The sequence below is a fragment of the Protopterus annectens genome, chromosome 1.part0 (assembly GCF_019279795.1).
Source record: "Protopterus annectens isolate FY-2018-M chromosome 1.part0, PAN1.0, whole genome shotgun sequence".
Classification (NCBI taxonomy): Eukaryota; Metazoa; Chordata; order Ceratodontiformes; family Protopteridae; genus Protopterus; species Protopterus annectens.
The window spans coordinates 1,734,294,012-1,734,319,649 of record NC_056725.1 but is presented as its reverse complement, the minus strand read 5'-3'; the positions used below and the strand labels follow the sequence as shown (position 1 = coordinate 1,734,319,649).

Here is a 25,638-nt window from a genome sequence, read left to right as displayed (position 1 = left end):
GGTAGGCTGTGTGGACTACCTTCCCTTCATCTATGGCTTTGGTAACTGTTTCAAAGAAGTCGACCAGGTTCAAGAGGCAAGATCTGCCCTTAACAAAGCTGAATTGGGTAAGATCCAGTGTCTGGAGGTTCCCAGTGTCTTTGTTTATGATTTCCATGATGATGCGCTCCATAGCCTTGCAGACCAGGCTAGTCAGGCTTATAGGGTGACAGTTTCCGGGGTCCGTTGTGGCACCACCTTTGTGGAGCGGGACCACTGTTGCTGTACGCCATTCCACGGGTATATATCCTGTAGTAAGGCTGAGATTGAACAGTGACTTTATGTACGGGTTTAGTTCTTCTTGGAGCTCATGTAAGACGCAACCAGGGACACCGTCTGGTCCCATTGATGCTGTGTTTTTTGCTTTGGAGAGGGCAGCTCTCACCTGTGCATCTGTGATCTCAGGGAGGCTACACTCTGTTGGGATAGACATTTGCTCTTCTGGGGGGGAAAGGGGGGGGAAGTTTGCACTGAACCTTTCTGCCAGGATGTTGGCAATGTCTGTGGGTTCAGTGTATTTTTTGTCATTTTGTACTAACTCAGAGCATATCTGGGAGTTGCCTCCCAGGTTCCTGACATAACTAAAGAAGGCCTTGTGATTATCTTTAGTGTCTTGTGCAATTTTTCTTTCGAAGCTGGCCTTAGATGATTTTATGAGGGATTGTAGTTTCTTGCTAGTACTGATTAGAGATGCCTTCCCTTTTTGGGATTTTGCTCTATCATGTAGTAGCTTCCTCCTTCTGTTGTATAGCTTATTTATGGCTGGGGTCCACCAGAGAGGTCTCCTGCCTTTGGAGGAGTGAGTCTTGGTTTTATTTGGGATAGCATGCTCCATGCATTCCTGTAGGTGTCCATAGAATGCTTTTGTAAAGGATTCTGCATTTTGGGCCATATTTTCCACTGGCCCAGGGGCTTTGAAGGATTCCACCTCGGTTTTGAGAAGTGTGAAGTTTGCTTTTGAGACGTTCTTCACCGTGGTTTCCTTGGCTGGGGGTGGGGATGGAATATGGATGTCCAGTGAGATTAATTTATGGTCTGATCTTACCAATGAGGGGTATACCTCTGGTGTGGAACATAGAGACTCCATGTTGGTGATGAACAGGTCCAATATGTTTTCCCTCTTGTGGGAGTGGTGACCAGTTTTTCCATAGCATTTGAGTTTATAAATTCTAGGAACCGTTGGGCGAGGGTGTTGGGGCTTGAGTAGTTTTCCCAATCAATGTTTGGGTAGTTGAAGTCACCCAATATAATGGTGTTTGGAGAGACCTTCATATTCTCCAGTGTTCTCAGGAAAGCTGAGTGGGGTTCCTGTGTTTGCGAGGGTGGTCTGTAGCAGGCTACAAAACTGAAAGGCAGTTTTGCCCACTGTTAGTTGCACATGGATGGTCTCCAATGCTTCGTGCAGTGCCACTAACCTGGAGGTGTGGTTATCTTTGATGAATATGGATACTCCCCCTCCTTCTGTGGTGCGGTCCGAGTTTTGGGGCCGAAAAGCATGGTATGAGGTATAACCTGGTAGTGCTGGGGTGCTTTTGGGAGCCTTGAACCAGGTTTCTGTTACTGCACAGATATCAATATTGTCCATACTGAGGAGAGTCTCGAGTGCATGCATTTTGACGTTTAGACTTCTGGCATTGAGTAGCATTACCCTCAGTTTTTTGTTACTTGTGCTATTTATGGAGGTGGGTTTGTCTTTTGAGCCTTGCCTAAAAAAGGCACTATGGGGGTGGCAAGAGCCTTGGTCAGTATAGGAAAGCATAAGGGTGACAGGTGCAAGCTGTCTCTAGCAAAGCAGCGTGGCTTGTCGAGCATGTCATCCCAGGATGACAGACACTGGATCCCCTTTGAATGACACCAATACTTTAGCCAACTGTTAAAATTGGTCATTTTGTCATTATACTGTGGCATCACTCTTGGTGAGGGCAAGATGCTACTCAAGGTCAGGGTCATACTGGCCTGGGCTACATGATCAGAGGGCTCCTGTATGTCTCTTTTCATGTAGTCCAGGAAGGTACATCTCAGGTCATTCACACCAGCATGGACAATGACGGAGTCATATTTGTACTTGCTTTGGAGTGACCTGAGTGCATGTGTTATGTGGCGGATCCTGGCACCTGACAGGCAGCTTACAGTGACCTTCTCCTTGTTCAGTCTGGTGAGTGGGACGTCAGTGTGTCTGACAACAGAGTCACCTATTACAAGTGTATTAGGTGTGTTGTTTAGCCTTAGAGGCTGTGACTGTGTGGCACACTGACTTTGTGAGCTATGTGTTACGTGGGTATTGTTGCATGGTAGGGGTTGCTTGGATGTCTGCTTTGGAGGTCTCTGCTGCTTAGGCAGATTTTTGTTTAGAGCCTCCAAGTATGTTTTTGTGTGTTTATGTGTTTGGTTTGCTGATGCGAAAGGTCTATGTGAGACTGGATTTGTGGTGTGTGTGGTTACCTTTTCCTCCTGACCGGCTGTGCCAGTACTGGGTTGAGAGAGCTCAGCCTCCAGTTTGGCTATATAGTTGCATCTCTCACATATATTTGAGCTTGTTGGGAGGAGGAGAGGGTGGTCTGTGTACATAAGGCAGTTGTAACATTGCCTCAAGATTCCCAGATTCACCAGCTGGACTGGGGAGTAAACCCAAAACTGACCTTTGGACATGCCTGAATAGTATAGGGAATTACTTATTGACTGATCAGAAAGGACCAATAGGGAGCAAGTACTTAAAAGGAGTATAAGAGGGTGTAGTGCTTAAGTTTATTAGTGTTTACCTGTAAGATTACTTATACGAGCAAGTGCAGGGCTTTAGAATAGAAATAGAGTGCTTATTTTGTGATTTAGAGCAGTTCTAAGGGAAAAAGTGAAGAGCAGACTTTGTGGAGCCAGGAATAGTTTAAACCTGTTTAAGCGGCGCTGCCCGATGCTGCGCTATGCGCAAAATCGTGCAAAAACGCGCTAAAACGGGTTTTAAAGCAGGGGACTTGAAAGAGCTAGGAAGTAGCCCAAAACAGCCAATAAACAACTACTTTCTGGGCTGAGACCACTCCTCCAGGGACAGATAGGCTGCTCAAAGCTCCCCACTCTCACTGGTGAACAGAGAAGCTTCCTCCTATCAAAGTAAGGATATGGACAACACAGGAACTTGTACTAAAGTCCAGAATACAGCAAAACCTGAATTAAGGACTATACTAGCTCAGAAAAGGTGGGATACAAGGATATATTTTTTGTTGTTTTTTTTTTAAGACAGTAACAGATAGCAGGAAAACACAGTAAATGCTTTTCACATGCTAGCGCACTTGAGTGGGCAGCCTCAACAGTTAAATTAAACCATAAAAAATGACTGAAGTGCAGGCAAGCAAAAAGTGCAATAACAAGCTTATTTAAGTAGTACAGCAGTTACAAACTCGCTTTTCGGCGGGAATATGCAGTCGCTAATGTGAAGGCAGTAAAGAATACTTAAATCAGGTAGCAGTCACTCTTTTTCATCTCTCTGCTGCTAGCACCACTCTGCAGGACTACAAGGAGCTTGACTGAGTCAGAACAAGCGCAAAAATCTCGCCAAAGCGGGTTTTAATGCAGGGGACTTGAAAGAGCTAGGAATTAGCCCAAAATGGACAATAAACAACTAGTTTCTGGGCTGAGACCACTCCTCCAGGGACAGATAGGCTGCTCAAAGCTCCCCACTCTCACTGGTGGACAGAGAAGCTTCCTCCTATCCAAGTAAGGATATGGGCAACACAGGAACTTGTACTAAAGTCCGGAATACAGCAAAACCTGAATTCAGGACTATTCTAGCTCAGAAAAGTGGGAAACAAGGATATATATATATATTTTTTTAAGACAGTAACAGATAGAAGGAAAACACAGTAAATGCTTTGCACAGGCTAGCGCACTTGAGTGGGCAGCCTCAACAGTTAAATTAAACAATAAAAAATGACTTTAAAGTGCAGGTAAGCAAAAATACAATAACAAGCTTATTTAAGTAGTACAGCAGTTACAAACTCGCTTTTCGGCGAGAATATGCAGTCGCTAATGAAAAGGCAGTAAAGAATACTTAAATCAGGTAGCAGTCACTCTTTTTTGTCTCTCTGCTGCTAGCACCACTCTGCAGGACCACGAGGAGCTTGGCTGAGTCGGAACAAGCGCAAAAACTGTGCCAAAGCGGGTTTTAAAGCAGGGAACTTGAAAGAGCTAGGAATTAGCCCAAAACGGCCAATAAACAACTAGTTTCTGGGCTGAGACCACTCCTCCAGGGACAGATAGGCTGCTCAAAGCTCCCCACTCTCACTGGTGAACAGTGAAGCTTCCTCCTATCCAAGTTAGGATATGGGTAACACAGGAACTTGTACTAAAGTCCAGAATACAGCAAAACCTGAATTCAGGAATTTTCTAGCTCAGAAAAGGCAGGAAACAAGGATATATTTTTTGTTGTTTTTTTTTTTTTTAAGACAGTAACAGATAGCAGGAAAACACAGTAAATGCTTTGCACATGCTATCACACTTGAGTGGGCAGCCTCAACAGTTAAATTAAACAATAAAAAATGACTTTAAAGTGCAGGTAAGCAAAAATACAATAACAAGCTTATTTAAGTAGTACAGCAGTTACAAACTCGCTTTTCGGCGAGAATATGCAGTCGCTAATGAAAAGGCAGTAAAGAATACTTAAATCAGATAGCAGTCACTCTTTTTCGTCTCTCTGCTGCTAGCACCACTCTTCAGGACCACGAGGAGCTTGGCTGAGTCGGAACAAGCGCAAAAACTGTGCCAAAGCGGGTTTTAAAGCAGGGAACTTGAAAGAGCTAGGAATTAGCCCAAAACGGCCAATAAACAACTAGTTTCTGGGCTGAGACCACTCCTCCAGGGACAGATAGGCTGCTCAAAGCTCCCCACTCTCACTGGTGAACAGTGAAGCTTCCTCCTATCCAAGTTAGGATATGGGCAACACAGGAACTTGTACTAAAGTCCAGAACACAGCAAAACCTGAATTCAGGAATTTTCTAGCTCAGAAAAGGCAGGAAACAAGGATATATTTTTTGCTGGTTTTTTTTTTTTTAAGACAGTAACAGATAGCAGGAAAACACAGTAAATGCTTTGCACATGCTAGCACACTTGAGTGGGCAGCCTCAACAGTTAAATTAAACAATAAAAAATGACTTTAAAGTGCAGGTAAACAAAAAATGCAATAACAAGCTTATTTAAGTAGTACAGCAGTTACAAATTCGCTTTTCGGTGAAAATATGCAGTCGCTAATGTAAAGGCAGTAAAGAATACTTAAATCAGGTAGCAGTCACTCTTTTTCATCTCTCTGCTGCTAGCACCACTCTGCAGGACCACGAGGAGCTTGGCTGAGTCAGAACAAGCTCAAAAAATGCGCCAAAGAGGGTTTTAAAGCAGGGGACTTGAAAGAGCTAGGAATTAGCCTAAAACAGCCAATAAACAACTAGCTTCTGGGCTGAGACCACTCCTCCAGGGACAGATAGGCTGCTCAAAGCTCCCCACTCTCACTGGTGAACAGAGAAGCTTCCTCCTATCCAAGTAAGGATATGGACAACACAGGAACTTGTACTAAAGTCCAGAATACAGCAAAACCTGAATTAAGGACTATTCTAGCTCAGAAAAGGTGGGAAACAAGGATATTTTTTTTGTTGTTTTTTTTGTAAGACAGTAACAGATAGCAGGAAAACACAGTAAATGCTTTGCACAGGCTAGCGCACTTGAGTGGGCAGCCTCAACAGTTAAATTAAACAATAAAAAATGACTTTAAAGTGCAGGTAAACAAAAAATGCAATAACAAGCTTAGTTAAGTAGTACAGCAGTTACAAACTCGCTTTTCGGTGAGAATATGCAGTCGCTAATGTAAAGGCAGTAAAGAATACTTAAATCAGGTAGCAGTCACTCTTTTTCGTCTCTCTCTGCTGCTAGCACCACTCTGCAGGACCACGAGGAGCTTGGCTGAGTCAAACAAGCGCAGAAAATACGCCAAAGCGGGTTTTAAAGCAGGGGACCTGAAAGAGCTAGGAATTAGCCTAAAACAGCCAATAAACAACTAGCTTCTGCACTGAGACCACTCCTCCAGGGACAGATAGGCTGCTCAAAGCTCCCCACTCTCACTGGTGAACAGAGAAGCTTCCTCCTATCCAAGTAAGAATATGGGCAACACAGGAACTTGTACTAAAGTCCAGAATACAGCAAAACCTGAATTCAGGTCTATTCAAGCTCAGAAAAGGCAGGAAACAAGGATTTTTTTGTTGTTTTTTTTTTTTTTTTAATACAGTAACAGATAGCAGGAAAACACAGTAAATGCTTTGCACATGCTAGCGCACTTGAGTGGGCAGCCTCAACAGTTAAATTAAATAATAAAAAATGACTTTAAAGTGCAGGTAAGCAAAAATGCAATAACAAGCTTATTTAAGTAGTACAGCAGTTACAAACTCGCTTTTCGGTGAGAATATGCAGTTGCTAATGTAAAGGCAGTAAAGAATACTTAAATCAGGTAGCAGTCACTCTTTTTCATCTCTCTGCTGCTAGCACTACTCTGCAGGACCATGAGGAGCTTGGCTGAGTCGGAACGAGAGAAATTATTCGATACAAACATTTTCAATAAACAGTGAAGAGAGTTCATAGTGTAAGTAGTTATTTCATTAGAAATGGAGATAAGAGATGGAGAAGAAGAGTGATACTTTGAAGAGGTTTATGGGCTAAAAGGTTTGAAGTTTTGGTGATTACATATGAATTAATGGGCTACTGAACCTGATTTATTGACTGCACAAAAATTACAATATAAAGGTGTGTGGTCTGCTTATTCTTTGTTCTTTGACTCTTGTGTAAATAATCCACCTATAACTATTGGTAGTTAGCTGACTCAGGAAAAGGTAAAAAGAAAGGTGATTTTTATTATATAAACATTAAGGGTATTAGAACTGACTTTTCTCTGTTATTTAAGGAGTGTATGTCTGCTCTTTGTTCCCTTTCAGGATATGCTGTTAATACACAGAGTGAGGTTATGGAGCTTGTTTAATCTTATTTACTGGACAAGATTTCTGTCCCTATGTTGGTTTCAAAGGACTGGGAAGTTAGAAAATTAGAGGATGCACAGACTGAAGGGTTGCTAAAACCCTTTACATTAACTGAACTGGATATAGTCCTTGCAGCTTTTTTATATATTCTTCCCTTGGATTGGATGGTATATCCTATGAGTTTTACAAGCAAATGACACATAGTCAGATGTTAATGTTTTTACATGTACTTAATGAATGGCATAGAACAGGAACATAGGGTGGTAGAATTGATGTTGTGGTTCTTAGATTTATTAATAAAAAGGGGATAAAACTAATTTATCCAATTGAAAACTGTTAACATTAGCAAGTGCAGATTATAATTTTTTTGTAAATTGCTTCATAATAGGCTTAGCACGCCATTTCATTCTATTTTTGTATCATGTATTTACAGAATAAAAGGGAGGCCTGATCAGGATATGCTGCTTGGTTTGCTTCAAGTTGTTGGTACTGTTGTGGAGAGCAATACTGGTTTAGTGTTCACATGTGATGTTCAAAAAGCATTTGATAACCTTCCACATGAATCTCTTTGGGATATTTTGAGGTGTTATGCTTTACCATTGCAATTAAAAAAAGTTATTCAAAGTATATATACCAATTAATGGGAAAATAATTTCAATACAACAAGATGTGAAATAAGGGTATCCATTAAGGGTATTATTGTTCACATTAGTCATGACTGCAGTAATTTCTGAGGTTTCTATTCTATATTCATTTGCTACATGGGAGCTTATTACAGCTGTTCAACTTCCTCTCTTTTTCATATGTGGATGACTTAATTATTGTGGTAAAAGATAAGATGGTTATATCTGATGTTTTTCATGCCATAGTCAAAAAAAATAAATGAAATAGGTTTAACTTTGAATATAGATAGCTGTGCTGGGTTTTGTTTTAGCACATGTTTACATGATATACAGTTTGAGATCTCTTCTGTTAAGCTGCTGGGTGTGATGCTTACTGTTTTATTACAACAGGAAACAATATTATCTGAGATATGTACTAACTTAGGACATTCAAATACTTTCCCAATATCATTTAACAAACAAAGTTTTTGTCTTGTATACATATTTCCTTAGTAAGTTGTTGTATCTAGGTTCTGTTTATCCTTTTCTGTTAGAGAAGGAATAGGAATTATTGACTTTGAGTAGATTAAATCCTATTAAACAAAATACTGCGTATTGTGATAAAACAGATGCCTTATTTGGGTTTGATTCACCCTATTGCATTCCTGGCATCTGAGCATTTATTTAACATTTTATTGAAGCTTGATTCAGGCATGACGATTTGGCAGGATGATTTTTATGACATAAATATGCTGATATCTGAGAAAGTATTTTTAAGTAAGAGAAAGCATTCTCCCTCAATGATTACGATAAATTATATTCACAAGATATTAAGTTAGAAACTGGTTTTGACTGACTTGCCTCTCTCTCCTCCTTTCGCTTATCCTGGTTAGGGGTTGCCACAGTGGAACTACGGTCCACAGAACGATTGGCAATGGAGTTTTATGGTGCAGAGTTGCCAGCCCAGTGCCCAACCTTCCACAGAAGGCACATACATCCGCACACTCACACCTAGGGCCAATTGAGAGTGTCCAATCCACCTACAGCATGTCTTTGGGATGTGGGAGGAAACCAGAGCACCCAGAGGAAACCCACGCGACCACAAGGAGGACATGCAGACTCCGCACAGACGGCACCCCAACTGAGAATCGAACCTTTGACTGATTTGCCTACACTTAGAAATTTATGGCAAGTTAAATTTATGGATACTTTTTATTACACTAGACCATGGGAGAATATAATTGAAGGTATTAGACAATGTATTGCTGAAAGGCCAAACAGGTTTATTAATAATTTGAAACTTCATGATTTCTTATGGTGACTTTTACTAGGTAACTTGCCAGTCAAAGGCCAGCTGAAATACAATGTGAAATCACAAAGAAAGTGTTCTGTCTGTGTAGAAGAAGAAACTTTGGAACATGCACATTTGTCATGTCCAAGGGTCAAAACTTATTGGGATGGGGTACTATCACATGTTCATTTGACTGTCTTAATACCTCTTACTGTGGCCATGATATTATATGCTCATTATGATTGCAGGTTGAAAAGTGTTCGGGATAAATTTGATACAATTACTGTTACTGCAATATAGATTTTATGGAAAATGAGGTGTGAGGTATTGTTACATGACAAGTTGTGGAATTGTTCCTTAGTTTTTGGAAACTTGAGAAAATGGCTTTGGCATAAAAGCTGGCAGCATGTATTGTTAATGACTCAACTTACTTCTTTATGCCTTGTTCTTTTTTGGTCTTATCTACAGTGTAAGTTTATTTTTCTTTTGACATGTAAATCTATAATTGTGTATATTATATTTTTTTTCAATAAAGTTCCCCTTCTCTTTTTGATAGGTGTTGTCCACCCGAGCTACCATGACTTTAAGCAAATGGAATATTGGTTTAACATCTCATCCAAAGGACGACGCACGCAGGAGTGCAGGACTCCCCCTTATGCTACACTGCAGTATCATCAACTCATTTACCTAGTATGAGAATAGAATCCACAGCTTTCTACAACAAAGGTTGGTATGCAACCCACTGCACCACTGACATGGACACAACCATGTGTGTTGCAAAGCACATTGTTATCTCTGTTGTGTGGTGCACACCTTCTTCTTGGTGGTGGCAAACTTATATGATTGTCTATGATGTGTATTTTTCAGGAGATCGACTATGATTCCTTGACAGAACTAAGTATGTACAACATCTGCCCAGTAACTACTGCTAATAACTGACAGTATACATGTTTTAGTGATAAGCTGGAATTTAGGAAGGTGAAATGAGTTTAAAAACTGATTTAGAAAGAGTTAAATTGTAGAAAGGATTAATGGATAGGAAGTGAGGTAGGTAGGGGAGGGGCTTAAGGGTTCTTAAGGTTAGGTAAGGAGTGCTTCAGTCTTCTGGTGTAGGGATTGCTTAATATATTACTCTCCCCCCATCCAGCAATCAAGAGGATAGGCCAGGCAGTAGGTAGCTGGAGAAAGGTAAAAGGACTGGAGATGTGGGGAAGACTGAGGTAAGAAGCTTTGTTATAGGGTTGGGGATAACTGCAGTTTGGCCAAAAGTATTTCACATTGCTTGTTTGGCATAAATGGTATTGTATGTTTAATTATTTTGTGTCCTTACTTGGGTTAATTTGTTACAGGATTTATTTGTATGAAGTTTGGAATGTATCAGAAGAAAGAGATGTTTTATTTTTATTAATAAATTTGGATTATGCCTTTCATAGGAAGACAGTTGTTGTGATGTTCATGCACATACAGCCATAAACCTTAGTAAATGTAAAAATGCAGTTTTAAATAAAATTCCAGTGCATCTCATTCTATAAGGTTAATTATTTTAGTGTGCACAATGTCATTCATTTCGTGTGCCTGGCTACACTGTTAGTGGAAACTCTAGCTAGTTAGGCTAGTAGCCAAACTGTTTGTGCAAAAAAGCTTTTTACACTTTATGGTTTAATACATTTATTTTTGTGAGAGCTCTATAACAGTTTGGCTTACAGTGTTTGAAGTGAATGGTTGCAATCCAGTATGGGTGCCTGTTGACACTGGGATTTTGCGATGGTAATAGCACTTTTTTTTGGTTATGGCTTTCTGGTTTTCCTGGGGAAGAGTGGTTACCCTTAAAGTTGAGTTCTCTGTTGTGAATTTAAGCATTCTCATCACTGTTAATAATATGCTGAGATGCTCTTGCTGCATGTGGTAGGCACTCCTTTTCACAAGATGGATGAAGGGACGGTCTGAATGGCAGTGGGACTCACTTGTTGGAGCTGTTGAAGGGGTTCGCACTGTACTTGTTTGGTATTAATAAGAAGGAACCAGAATAGGGAAAAGAATTAATAAATATAAATGATGTGTGTATGTATGTATATACATATATATATATATATATATATATATATATATATCTATATATATATATATATATATATATATACACTTTAGACCATTTTTAGGCACAGCCCAGGTGAAGAGATTCACAAAAAATGTAATAAATTCACAAATACAGAGTAATCACAGTAGGTAGACATACCTCTCATTTGGGGTCTTAAAAAGTTCATGTTCCTCGAAGTTCCTCAAAGTTCCACATTGAAAGAGTCTGTCACACATTCAGTGTTAGGAATTTTTTTAAGTGAAATCCATAGTAAATAGAAATGAATCATATTAATTCATTAAAGGATCTCATATTTTCACCATCCTATGACCTTCCTAGTTGAAGTTGTTAGTAAGCCATTAGTATGTGTTCCACATTTTGCCCATTTGTTCCACATTACGAAGGTGAGTGTTCCTCATTTTGGAGATGGAAGGTTGAGAGCTATGTAGGTAGATACATGTCATAAATAATTGATACAATGTGTAAATAATATTAGCAGAGTAGAAAATCAAACGTGAATTCATTTTAGTTGTAAATAAGAGAGGGAAGCAGAAGCGGAGAACAGAGGATCTCAATGCAGGTGATAAGGGAGCTAGCTTATGAGTCCAGTAGAAAAGCAGTCAGACTAATAGATATGCATTGGATGATATAGGAAAAACAGTAGGTGCACAATTCTGGGATGCTGTAGTCACATGGCAGATCAACAATGAGCTTGTGTATGAGTGGGGTTCCCCACAAATCATTGCACAGGTAGTTAGTTGTCAGACATTTTAAAGGGGATGAGTGGGACAGTTCTTCAGGGTAGGGGTATTCCCTACTGTACATACCTCTCAAGTGTACCTCATTGCAAGGAACGTTCCTCATTTGGGGTCTTAAGAAGTTCATGTTCCTCGAAGTTCCACACTGAAAGGCTCAGTCACACATTCAGTGTTAGGAATTTTTTAAAGTGAAATCCATGGTAAATAGAACTGAATCATATTAATTCATTAAAAGATCTTCTTTATATGTAAAACCAGCATATTTTAACCATCCTATGACCTTCCCAGTTGAAGTTGTTAGTAAACCATTAGTATGCGTTCCACATTATGAGGATTAGTGTTCCTCATTTTGGAGATGGAAGGTTGAGAACTATGTCTCTTCATAATTTTGAAAAGGTAGTTGCTGAGTTTTGTGTAATCCAAATACACTAGGTTAGAACCTGGTAAAGTGGCCAGCCTTATTGGTGCTATAATTGAGCTATTTAGGGTTATACTATTTGCACATGCATCATTGCCACCTTGCAGCCTGTGTGTATTAATGGTTATGGGGAGGTGTTTTAAGTAGGACTAGTCAATACTTTAAGGCCGACAAGCTAAATGTGTGTTATAAGAGCAGCGGTTTAGAAGTACTGAGAGGGATACTCTGGCGCAAGGTGCAAGGTTAGGGTGTCTTAGAAACACAGGATGCAGGGTTAGGTGTCTTCTTAGAAACACAGGATGCAGGGTTAGGTGTCTTCTTAGAAACACAGGATGCAGGGTTAGGTGTCTTAGAAACACAAGATGCTGAGTTTGTTCCTCATGGTACTGTAACAGGTCTGCAGACATGGAAATGTATTTTTTTTCTTTTGTAATGTTGTTGTAATCCACTGAAAGGTATAGGTAATAGCAGTTTTTAATCGGTTTGTATTACATGAGGCACAAGCAATTTACAGTATATTTTTATGCAAATGCAGCAAATCATTCATGAGAATTGCACTTTTGTAGGTATAAGGCTTTAATCACTAACATTTGGTTGTAGCACTTGACACTGGATGCATTGAATGTGTAAGTGGTAACTCAGTAATAAAGCCAGGATATACATAAGAGAAAAGAAAGAGACACAAGAAAGAGGAAATGTTGGGTGTGCCGGTGTTGAAGTTGTGGGATTGGAGGTGTAGGAGATTAGTCAATGGAGAGAGTTTTTAAGGGTTTTTGTACATGATGAGATGGGCATTTAAGTATAAAATAGGGGGGTTTGGTGAAGAGATTGTCATAACTGGTAATTAACCTAAGTTCTTGACTTTCAGAGATGTAAGTGAAGATGTTGAAAGAATGTTGGGTGCATATAGTAGCTCAGGCTGAGTTGTTGTTCAAGGAAGTGGAGACACTGGCAGAGGAAGATCCATTCCCTTCATCAGTGCGCCAGATGAGAAGTTGTAGGAAATGGAAAGAGGTGGATTAGCATGTTCATGGTACTGGAGGACAGTGATCCAGGAAGTCCAAGGAACTGGTAAGGACAGAGGCCAGTGGAGCTTTGGTGGTGGAGCCCCAACCTCCCACAGGTAATGGAGTGGCTGTGCAGTCAGATTTGCTGAGTGAGGTTCCAGGGGTGGATAGGGTGTGAACTGTTGCATGGTTTGCATGAGGTAGATGACAGTATGCTGCAAGAGATTTGAAGAGCAGGTGCAAGATGTGAGGAGTCAAGTTGGTACAGCAGATGTTGATGTGGGTGTTGTTTGTTTACAGCCAGTAGTTGAGGATGTAGGGAGGCAGGTAAGTTGGGTTAATGAGTCAAATGAATGTCAGTTAGATGCACAGCCAGGGGAATAGTTGGCTACTCATTCTTTTCTAGATGGAGGGGGTCTGGGATTTACAGTACCCATCATATTACTTTTCCAGTTAAGGAGAAGACTTAGAAAGGAGAATATGTGGATATGTTTGACTTGATCAATGCAGATGGATTGTAGAGGGTAGTAGATGACCCAGGGATGAAAGACTTGTTAACAGCTTTGAAGGCACTGGGAAAAAGAGGTAAGTGAGATTCAGATCATGAACCTGGGACAATTGGACCCTGGATTTTGTGTACTATAGTGTGGTAATTCTAGAGAAATATGTGTCACAGGCACTCCCTCTGTTGGCATACTTTCTTACTATCTGTGAGGCACAACTACTGTAGTGGAAATGCTTGATTGTGGTACGATCAGCATCTTGTGTGGTGGGAAGTAAGGCATACTTATATTCCATATTGGACAGTGCAGCGGCTCAGGAAGGTATGGTAAGGAGTCAGCTGAGAAGCCTGTGAGGTACTGGTGTTTTAACTGGGGAAGGTGTGCATGGCCAGTATATCATTTTGCTCATGTTTGTGCTACTTGTGGGGGGGGGCCACATCACAGCAAAAGTTTGGTGTAAGGATTGGGGGGGGCATCGGGCAGGCAACAGAACTGTCTCAGGACAATGGACAGCATGTAGCTGTTGATCAGCCTAAATTTCAAGGTAGGAGGTAATTTTCAAGGAAAGAGTAAATCTGTTTTTTCAGTGAGTGGCAGGAAAGCAGGCCTTCTCACTCACCCATTAATGTGTCAGTTTTAGTAGAGTTACTTGAAGGTTTTCCACATCTGAGGTTAACTCCTGAGCTGACAGAAGCTTTTTTTGGGTGGGGGTTGGTATTAAGGGGGGTGATATGATATGTAGGAATTTGCAGTCGGTGAAAGGGAAGGAAGACATCTTACAGAGGTGGATTGATAAGGAGGATGTGGCAGGGAGAGTTTTTGTCTCCTCTGAATAGGCTCCTTTCAAAGTTTCTGGATATCACATTTGTGTTTGGTGCCCAAAATGAAGCTTGGTGAGTTCAGGTTGATTCATCATCTATCATTTCCCAAAGGGGGATCAGTTAATGATTACATTTCCATAGCCGAAGCTCAAATTCAATATGCCTCAATGGAGGATGCAATAAGAATTACTACTGGATTTGTGGACCCTTGGTTAGCAAAACTTGATATTGAGGCTGCTTTTCATTTGTTGCCAGTTTGGCAGGTTGACTGGCTGTTAGGATGGTTGCGAATGTTAAATTTTAATCTGATAAGGCCATGCATATAGGCTGTGCTGTGGCATGATCAACATTTGAAAAGCTTAGCTCAGTGTTACATTGGATTTGGCAGTAGTGGGTGCTTAATCAAAGAGCAGTTCATTACTTGGGTGATTTTTTGATAGTAGGTGAGGAGCACGATGAAGCTTTGGAAGTTTGTTGACTTTTAAAGCTATGTGTTCTGCACTGAGTGTTCCATTGGCATGTGATACGTTAGAGGGTCCAAGTACAGTGATGAATTTTTTGGGTTTACCTTTGGATGTGGCTAATGGCTTGTCTCCCTCATGACAGGTTGATGAGATTGAAGGCTAAGATTCAAGGGGTGAAGTAAAAGGGGAAGATCAGGATGACTGAGGTTATGGAATTGCTAGGATTGTTAAATTTTGCTTTTGCTTGTGAGGCCATTAGTCTGGGGAGAACTTTTTGCAGGTTAGTTGCCAAGTTGTTGACAAGAGGAAGCAGCAAGCATTGTTGGGTGACAGTCACCAGGATGGTTAACAGGATTTGAGTTCATTGTCAGTTTTTCTTGATGGTTTTAATGGTGTGTCTTTGTGGCAGAAATAGTGGATAACCAAAAGAGAGGCCTTTTTAACTGCATTGTTCCTTTTACATATCTCTTAGCAAATTTGTGGCTGTTTATTTTAAGTCACTAATTATTTTCTCTGTCTCTTGACAAGTTTTCAACCCATTTCATTTGTCCTTGCTAATGCTCGGACTCACTCCGCTCCCTACCCTACCCATAAATCCCACCTACCCCTCTTACTATACATTTATACTTCCATAGCACCACCCACATATTCCTCTAACCAATACCATCAGTTCCCTCCAGCAGGAAAACAAACAATGCAATTACTCTCAATAGTAACACCCACTCGTGTTTATCATCCAAGACTCTCTCTCAAATTATTTTAATCCTTGTCTCCTATTAACTATCAAATTACATCTCTACAACCAATCCACTACCCTCCTAACATTTTACTATCCTAATTTACAATTAAGATAAAATCCAAGTTAAATAAGATGTTCCTATTCAGATTATTTTACTATTTCTCCTCACTGCACAAGCCTTCCTCACTAATTATGAAATCCACCTCCTTCAAATACTTAGGACTTCAAACAATCCTCACAAAGAATATCAACATCTACCCCGTCTGTCTTTCTCCATAACACCCTATCTCTACAAACAAACCATATACGATTTATTTTTATATAAATTTCTTAAAACTATGCATCCAAATTTATGACCAAATATCAAACCTAGACCAAATTATAACTGGCCAAACTTTTCCCTCTGTAAAATATCAATTCAACAAATTAGCGGAGAAATTCACTCTAACCTGGTCCCACGCTTCATAAAACAATCACTTCCAACTCCAAAATAAACCAGTCACCTAATACATCTCAGCAAAACAAAACAGAATCCAAACTAATCTTACTAAATATGAACCTAAGAAGTATGTGCAATACAATCCATGACATACATGCTTACCTTGCCACATATACTCCTGATGTAGCCATAGCTACGGAAACCTGGTTAAAAAAATAAATAAAGGATAATGAGACCCCCCCCCCAGGATACAATATACTCAGCATGACAGACAAAACAAGCATGCAGGTGGTGTAGGCAATCAACTAAAAACATTCCCTAACCACTACCTTACTTACACAGGAAATACCCAAATTTAACAACACTGAACTACTAATAACATTCCTAAAAATCAACAAGAGGAAAACTATATGTTTAACAGCAATTTATTTGCCACCGGGGAATAACGTTGGTACTGCTGAAAGCATTCTGTAATGGATATCCCAACAAATTAACCATGAAACTATAATACTTATAGACTTAAATATAGACTTGCAATTCATAAATTCGACCACCTCCACCTAATCCATAAACTTGTACAACTTCAGGAAAATTAATAACCACACCTACTAGGTTTAACAAAACTTCAGGGAGACACTCAGCATTAGATTGGATTCTTACAAACAAACCAGACAAACTGACAAAAGTTGGCTGCCTCTCAGACAGCAAAAGTGACCATATACCCCCATATGCTACTAGAACCCACCATCCCCTAGATAAACATATTATCTACAATCAAATATGAAAAACAACCAATTTCAGCAAAGGTATTTTCAATGAAACACAAAAAAATATATAATTGGAATGTACTTAGAACAATGCCGCTAGATCTAGCATTGGTATGTAATACAAGAGTAAAGTCCAACACAGCACCATGGCTGACAAAGGAAACAAAAAAAAATCATGATGAAAAGGGATAAAGTCTGGAAAAACTGGTATAAAAATAGAACTCAAAATGCTTTCCAGCCATTTAGACATGTTAGAAACCTTGCAAAACTCCATGTCAAACAGGATAAGCAAACATACTACATTAACCTACAAGGCAAATGTATAAACCACCTAAAACTTTTTTGGTCATCACTAAATATACTTCTACACCCTGGCAAGACCACTAGTCCCTCTTCAAAAACAGATGATACAACAGACTCTATCCCAACACAGTTTAATTCTTGCTTTATGCAATCAATATTACCTCTCTTAGACACTTAACACATCTGCCACCTCACTCTGCCCCTGTCCAATCAAAACCATTCACAGGTTTTCAATTTTAGTCCAGTACCTACATCACTCATAAGGAAGTTGCTCCTTAAACTAAAAACTACTTCTGTAGCTGTAGACCATTCACACGTTTTCAATTTTAGTCCAGTACCTACATCACTCATAAGGAAGTTGCTTCTTAAACTAAAAACTACTTCTGTAGCTGTAGACCAACTACCATCAGGCTATCTAAAATGACAGCAGAAGTCATAGCCTTCCCTCTGTCAATACTAATTAATAGGCCCATAGCAGAAAGATATGTCCCATCATCTTCTTCTTCCAGCTTTTCCAAGTTAGGGGTCGCCACAGCAAATCACCTATACACTCATGATTGGTAGTGGAGTTTTACGGTGTTGAGTTGCCAGCCCTGCGCCCAACCTTCCATGGAAGGCACACACACGCACTCAAGAAAACCAACAAATGAAATAATTTCTTACCATAAGATGCAGCTGAATGTGTTGTATTACAGCTATCATTTTCAGTATTCCTAGAAGCCATATCCTTCTGAAGTTGAGATAATGCCCTCTTCCTTGATAATGGTAAACACTTCTGCCAATCAATGGTGATTTTATCAGATGCTCTTAAAACAACTATTCAAGACAGTCCCATCACTGTGGAAAAAATCCTATATCATACCACTGCACAAAGGTAGCACATCTACAGAGTTTAATAACTACAGACCGATAGTAATTCTCTCTCCTCTCTCAAAAATATTAGAGAAATGCATCTACATGCATCTGATGCAGTAAATAACCTGAAATAACCTGCTCTCAGAAACAACATGTCTTTAGACCCAACCCCAGTAGTCTACTTCTCTAATACATTTTACCAATATAATAAACCAACACAGAAACGATGGTCCACTTGCGTCCACCATGTTCTTAGACTCGTCCAAGGCATTTGATACTGTCATACACCAGCAACTGCTCATTTGACTCTCCTCAATAGGACTTTCACAGTACTCCTTGTTGTGTTGTGGCAATAAACCTATTCTTCCTTTCAACCAGTTACTACAGGTCTCCCTTAGGGCTCTATCCTGGGTCCCCTACTATTTAATATATTTATAAAAGACCTCCACACCTCCACTCATTATGCTAGTTTAGTTTAATATGCAGATGACTCCACATTAATATGTGCGGTCTCAAAAACAAATAAGCTCCAAGTCATTACCCAAAAATATTTCTCCTCTGTAGAAATCAGGCTGAAAGAACCAAACCTCCTACTTAACTCTAAGAAAACTAAGTTAACCTTTCACCTCAAAAAGTTGCCAAAATCAAATGCAAAGCAATCTTTTAATGTAAAGTCAGCAAATAATACTGTCATTGAAATTGTAATTCACAGTAAACTTCAAGACGTTATAATAGATGTCAGTCTCAAATATGACCACCATATACTGCACGCCATTAAATCTACACACCAGAAACTAGGCTGCCTTTTTGGGATCAATGCATTCCTTATAGATACTGCAAGAAAAACTCTAGCCACCACCCTCTTATACACCGCTCCTATCCTAACAAACTTAAACAATACTGAAAGAAAGAAACTTGCCTCCTGCTACAATAAAATAGCTACATTTGCCACCAGTCTCTCTCATACGACCCACCATTGTTTTAACTTAAATTGGCTTGAACTGCACAACTGTCTAACTTATTCACAAGTAACTACAGCACACAAACACATTCATCATCCAGAAAAATGCCCTACACTCCAAAACTTATTACTACCCTATTGCCCATGAAGGGACCTCCGTTCTAGTAACAAATTCCTATTGCTTACAAATAAGTGAAATAGTGTTGCAGGAGACTCACGCTACTCCCAATGCATTGCTAAAATCTTGAATAGTATCCCAATGCAAATAAAACTTACCAACAAACTCAGTAGTTTTAAACCCCTGCTTAAACAACATCTTAACAATTCTGGTCCTGTACCAGCTCATCATAAGGTTGAAACTTTGTGTTCAATGTACAGTACTCTCCAAATACTCTCTTTAAACATAATATTCACAACCTTTTATTGAAATAACAAAACAATGTTTATACATTAACTGCTGCCTGTACAATCCATTAAGTTGCATGTGTGCTTTCTCTTTAGTAACTTCCACCTCTGTAAAATCTTAGAATGTATAAATCTAATTACTGTGTGTGTATAAATGTAAATAGAAATGTAACTACTCTGTATTTGACTGGAACTTAGTATAATGTAATATAAGCAAATGAAGCTTTTCCCTCTGGGCCTCTGCTGAAAATGTGATTTAACTAGTTGGACTTTCCGGTAAATAAAGACAACTAAATAAATAAATACATGTTGAGTTATGTTTGTTTACAGATGCTGCTGGGGCATATGGCATGGGGCTTATTTTCATGGTGAATGGCTTGTGGCAAGATGGCCAGAAGGGTGACCGAATGAATGGAGAAAAGATGTCACTTTTATGGACATTATGCCTATTTGGGTGTTATCAGTTGTGTTAAGTGAAAAGTTTGACTATGAAAACAGTTAAATCTCCCTTGGTTTTGTTAGTTTTCAGGAAAATTGGTGTTACAGATCCTGCAAATTAATTTCATGCTTTCAGCTAGGCATGTCCCAAGTATGGTAAATCATATAGCTGATGGCCTTTCTTTGTTTCCGTTTTGCAGGTTTTGGTTGCTTGCACCAAAAACAAAGATAGAACTGGTAGTACTTCCAGAAGAGGTATGGAACATTGGAATTCTGTAGCCAGTTGGTTAATTCATCATTCTTGGGTGGGGTCTACCTGGAAGGTGTATAATTCATTGCTACCTATGTTTTTGTTTGTGTGTCAGTTGCCATTGCTGGATAAGAAGTGGTCAGTGGTTTTAGTAAAGCAATATGGAGTGCACAGATAGTGTCAGGATAAGGCAGTTATATCGACTAAGGTTTCTCTAGCTGCACTTAGTACAGCCCTTACAAGCCTAGCCAAGTTAACCCTTCTCCCAAGAGTGTCTGTTACAGGTAGACACTAAATCTGCACCTATTACCCATATCTAAGAGGGACACAGGTGGACCCACTAGGGCAAATTTGCAGTTTCCTATCCAATCTTCCAAATTATGCTTAAATAGTGCCAACGAGGGGCTCTGCTTAGCATGGATTGGAAGTCTGTTACAGAAATGAGGTAATGTCTGCAAGATAAGTCTGCCCATCAAGCAAGCTCTATTGATGTCACATACCAGGTTAATGTCCCTTCAGCATCTGACACATTTACTGATTCATTTGCAAACATGTAGCATTTCCATTAAGGCAGTTTCAGATATTACTTTATATGCAAAGCACAGGTCACCTCTGAGCAGTCAGTACAGCAATGAGTATAGATTCAGTGATTTCAGTCTGTCCACATATGACATGCTGGAGACCTTGAATTTTCTTTGCAAGAAAACTTTGCAGTCTCTCCAATTGCTGCAGGTGCTTAGACAGGTGCATACCAAAGGGAGCATTATACTCTATTATTGGCCTGATGAGGGAAGAGTACAGGGGGTTATAACCTCCTTTTTTCTGGAGGCAATGCCCTTTCTTATGAGGTGAGCAACATACAATGCCCTTCTTACTCCTGTGGAGACATGGTGATCAAAGGTAAGTTTACTATCAGCCTGCATATCCTGGTCTCTCACCAGTGATTGCGTGCTTAAAGTATTGCTATTTATAGAGTAGTGTGCAAAAACATCACCCTTGCCGAAGTGGATGATAATGCATTTTTTTGCACTGTGTGTGAGTCCATGACTTTGGCAACAAATATTGGCCTGTGTAAGTCCTTCTTGAAGGATACTGACGTCATTAGGGGACTGAATGATTGTTCCGAGTTTGCAGTCTTCGGCAAACTTTGTCAGCCACAGACCTTTAGTTTTTGCTTGTACTTCAGACAAGTATATTCCAAACAGCAGAGGCCCAAGAACAGACCCCTGTGGTACACCACTGGTTACTGGTCTGCTTGAAGAGGTAGAGTCTCCTATTTTGACTGTATGAGTTCTATTCATGAGCCAGTTTGCAACCCACCTGGCAATTTATGGGTTGATGTAAACTCACACACATGGAATCTGCTCAGGCAAGCCGATCAGTAGTACACCAACACTATACACAAGTTGAATAAATCCAAAGTGCATTTAATATACTATAACATAGAATTTAAGCATATAAAAAAGCTTTTCGTTGAATTGAATAAATCAACTTCCTCAGAACAAAGCCTACACAGGAAACAGGGGTTTAAATTCCTTCCACCTAGTCACATGCTTGCTAGACAAACATTGAAAGGTTGCCTGCATAGTGGAACACTCGCAAGCCCCTCCCCAGCTTTACAAACTTTTAAAGTGATACATTCTTTATGTTGCAATTTCATAGTGCCAGATAGCAACAGCAAACCACTCAATAAATATATCCTACTTTTAAAAGTACTTTAAAGTAGGATATATTTATTGAGTGGTTTGCTGCTGCTATCTGGCACTATGAAATTGGAGATACAACATGGGGGACAGGTAGTAGGGATGCTTTGTGTTATATGTGATAGGGACAGGGGAGTGAAGTTTGTACTGAACCTGTCAGCTAGCAGGTTGACTATATCCACCGGTTCTGTATATGTAGTATCATTAACTACAAGTTCTGTGCAAATCTTGGTTTTTCCTTTAAGGTTTTGGGTGTAACTAAAGAATGCTTTACATGGTTTTCCTTAGCTAGGGATGCTAATCTGGATTCATAAGTAGCTTTAGAAGACTTTACAAGATGTCTTATTTTCCTGTTTAAGTAGAGGAGGAGTGCTTCCAAGTTTGAGACTGTAGCTTCCTACTCTTGGACAGCAATTTCTTCCTCTTATTGTATAGCCTGTTAATGGCTGATCTCCACCAGGTGGGTTTGTTTTTCCTTGAGGATCTTGCTTTGGTCCTACCAGGTATGGCAGAGTTGTATAGATGCTTGGATAAAGCATTAGTGTACATCCCAGCCTAGGTAACCTCTCCATCAGTGGGAGGAAGGGTATGAAGTTGTTTATGCCATCACTTAAGAGGTCGTAATTGGCCTTGGGCAAATTTTTTAGTGTAGTTGCTGCTAGAGGGTTCTGGTTTTATTGTTACCTCCGAGTCTGATTTGTAGTCAGACCTCATCAGGGAGGGCAGCACACTTAGGGTGGTACAACGATACCCCATGTTGGTGAGCACCAGATACAGAATGTTTGAGCCCCTTGTGGGGGTGTCAACCAGCTGGTCCAGGGCACTGAAGTTAACAAAGTCCAGAAACTTTTCGGTGAGAGTGTTAGTACACATATAATTAACCCAGTCGATGGATGGGTAGTTAAAGTCACCCAAAACCATGGTGTTCAGTTGGATCTTGATCGAATCAAGTAGATTCAGGTAGGCTGAGTTGGTGTCCTGGTTCATGGAGGGAGTCCTATAGCTGGCAATGATTTGAAGAGGAGTCTTAACAACAGTTAATTGCACCTGGAGTAATTCATGGGAGTCACTCTGTTTAACCAGTCTTCAGGTGTATTTGTCTTTTATGAATATTGATACACCACCTCCCTTAGTTCTCACATCTTCAGATTGACGTCTGAACAAGTGGAAGGAATTGTAACCCAGTAAGGCTGGGGTGCTTTCCACAGCCTTAAACCAGGTCTCAGTGACTGCACAAATGTCGACATCTTCCAGAGTAAGGACTGCTTCCAGTGAGTGCAGTTTCAAATTTAGACTCCTAGTGTACAGCAGCATAACCTTGAGTTTGTTTTTAGATGGTCTTATTACAATGAAAGTTTTGTCCTTGTGATGCTGCCTAAAAAGGCATAATGTTGGTAGCAAGAGCCTTAGCCAGTAACTGAAAGCCCAGAGGTGACAGATGATGACCATCTCTGGCAAAGCATTGAGGTTTGTTGATCATGTCATCGAAGCTGACAGGTACAGGATCTCCTTAGAATGGCACCATACACTAAGCCAATTACTGAAGTCAATCATTTTTTGTTTGTAAGGAGGCATCATCCTAGGTGAAGGTAAAATGCTGCTTAAGGCTAGGGGCATACCTGCCTGGGACACATAGTCAGAAAGCTCAATCATTAGCACAATCATGTCTCTTTTCATATAGTCCAGTGAGGTACGTCTCAAGTCATTCACACCAACATGGACTATGACTGAATTGTAACAGTACCTGCTGTTGAGAGACCTGAATGTGTGTGTGATGTGGTGGATCCTGGCACCTGACAGACAACTGACCGTGATGTTTTCCTTATCCAGCCTGGTAAGTGGGGCATCTGTGTGTCTCACAATGGAGTCGCCTATGACTATGATGTTTGGTTGTGCACTTTGCTTTAGGGGCTTGTCTGGTGAGACACTGGTGTGTGAGCTATTATGTGTACTGTTTTTCGTCGAGGATGTATTATGTAAAGTGTGCTTGTGTTTGGGAGGTCTCTGATATTTAGGTACGTTTCTGATGAGGACCTCTGCAAATGTAGGTATGTGTGTTGTTGGTTTGGGGTGGTGAAAGAGGTGAGGTCTGCATGCTGACAACCTGCTCTGTGTCAGATGTATTGACTGGTGTGAAGGAGAGTATGGATTCTAGGTTCTTGAAATAGATGCATCTCTCACATATTGAGTTTGTGTGAATTAGACTAAGATGGTTGTCAGTGTACATGAGGCAATTGCTACATTGCCTCAGGATGCCCATGTTGACCAAGCTGGATGGAGAAACTGTGGGAAATTGTCTGTCCATACTTCAAGGTAAATTAATGTGGTCAGAACAAGAGGACAGGAAGGACCGGGTAAGGTAGATGGACAGGAGAAGAGGTCTAAATAAGGAGGGGCTAGTGGGTGGAACTTATGATAATACCTCAGAGGCTGCACCTAGTGTTCCACCTGACAGGGGAGCAGGATCACGAGAAACCACCGAAGGAGGACTAACACGGGCAAAGGGAAAATTAACAAGCAAGAAGTTTGTGTCTATAACCAATGGTAGGAAAGAGGAATTTTCTGGTGACAAAGCAGATTCTTACATTGATGTTGAGGGGTTTAGTTGTTGTGTCAGGAAGTTTGTTGGTGTATACACATTGGGCAGTATTGGCGGTTATTATATATGTGGGGGCCTTTTGGGTAGGGAAATTGTTGGGGTCTCTGTTATGGAAAGTGGTGTACATTACAGCAGGTGGGTCAAGTTCATCAGGTAGTGCATCAAAGAATAAGGACTAAAAAGAACAAACACAAATTCCAACCTTTTCTGGTAAAGACGTCCAGTAAAGAAAACCAAAAAAAATAATCCAGCAAGACAGAGGGACTCCAAAACGGCCAGTTTCAATAAAAAACTTTTATTGTTGACACCACAAGCGCTTTCACAGACTAAGCTGCTTCTTCAGCTAATGAGGTGGTAGGGATAATGATTTTGTTTTTAGTTCCACTAATGGTAAGACGGTATTGGCTGACCATTTTGTTAGAATGGTGTGGAGGGCACTGGACAGTCAAGTTAGGGAACAGGTTTTATGCTAATTCATTTAGGATTAAGGAGAGTGATTGACTTAGCAAAGGACAGCAAATTGTTTGAAGTGATCAAGAGAGTGGGCAAATGGACATCTGCAGGCTTTCTAGATATATAAGATAATGTTTGTTAATTCTGTTTTTCTTTTACAGGAGGAAATGTAATTCTGGGCCATTCATTTATGTTTTGGGCAGCAAGGAGAGCAATAATAAGGTCCAGAGGAAGCATGATGGGTCTACCAAATGGCCGGTGGAATGTTCCATGGCATGGATTTAGAGATTTAAGGTGGCAGCGACTGGCAGATAAGCTTGACTTGATACATGCTGCGTTACGGGCTCCCCATGTTTTAGTCATTCACTAAGGGGTAATGACATGGGAACAGTCCCTAAAAGGAGGTTGTTGGCATGTATTGTTGGTGATTTAGTGAGGCTGAGGCAGAAATAGCCATGAATGTTGATAGTATGGTCTGAAATTATATTGGTTTGGAGGCAGGTGGATAACTTTTTGGGTTTGGAAAGGGCTAGGCATTTTGAAAATCAGAGTGGCTAGAAAATCACAGAGTGGATAGGACAGTAGGTGATTTAGATGTGTTTGTAATTAGTCATAGAGATTTGATGACAGGGACCTGATTTGGTATTGGAAATACGGAGTACATTTTGTGAGTTAGGGGTGGATTTATGCAATGTGCAGATTACATTATTTTTACAGGATTTGGCTGAATGTTTGTGAAAGG

At 40.2% G+C, this 25,638-nt stretch overlaps 1 protein-coding gene across 1 annotated transcript in view; it reads right to left on the bottom strand.

Annotated features, from left to right (window-relative positions):
• UST (uronyl 2-sulfotransferase) overlaps positions 1-25,638 on the bottom strand; it is a 2,042,870-nt gene that overhangs the window by 614,182 nt on the left and 1,403,050 nt on the right. The window lies entirely within an intron of this gene.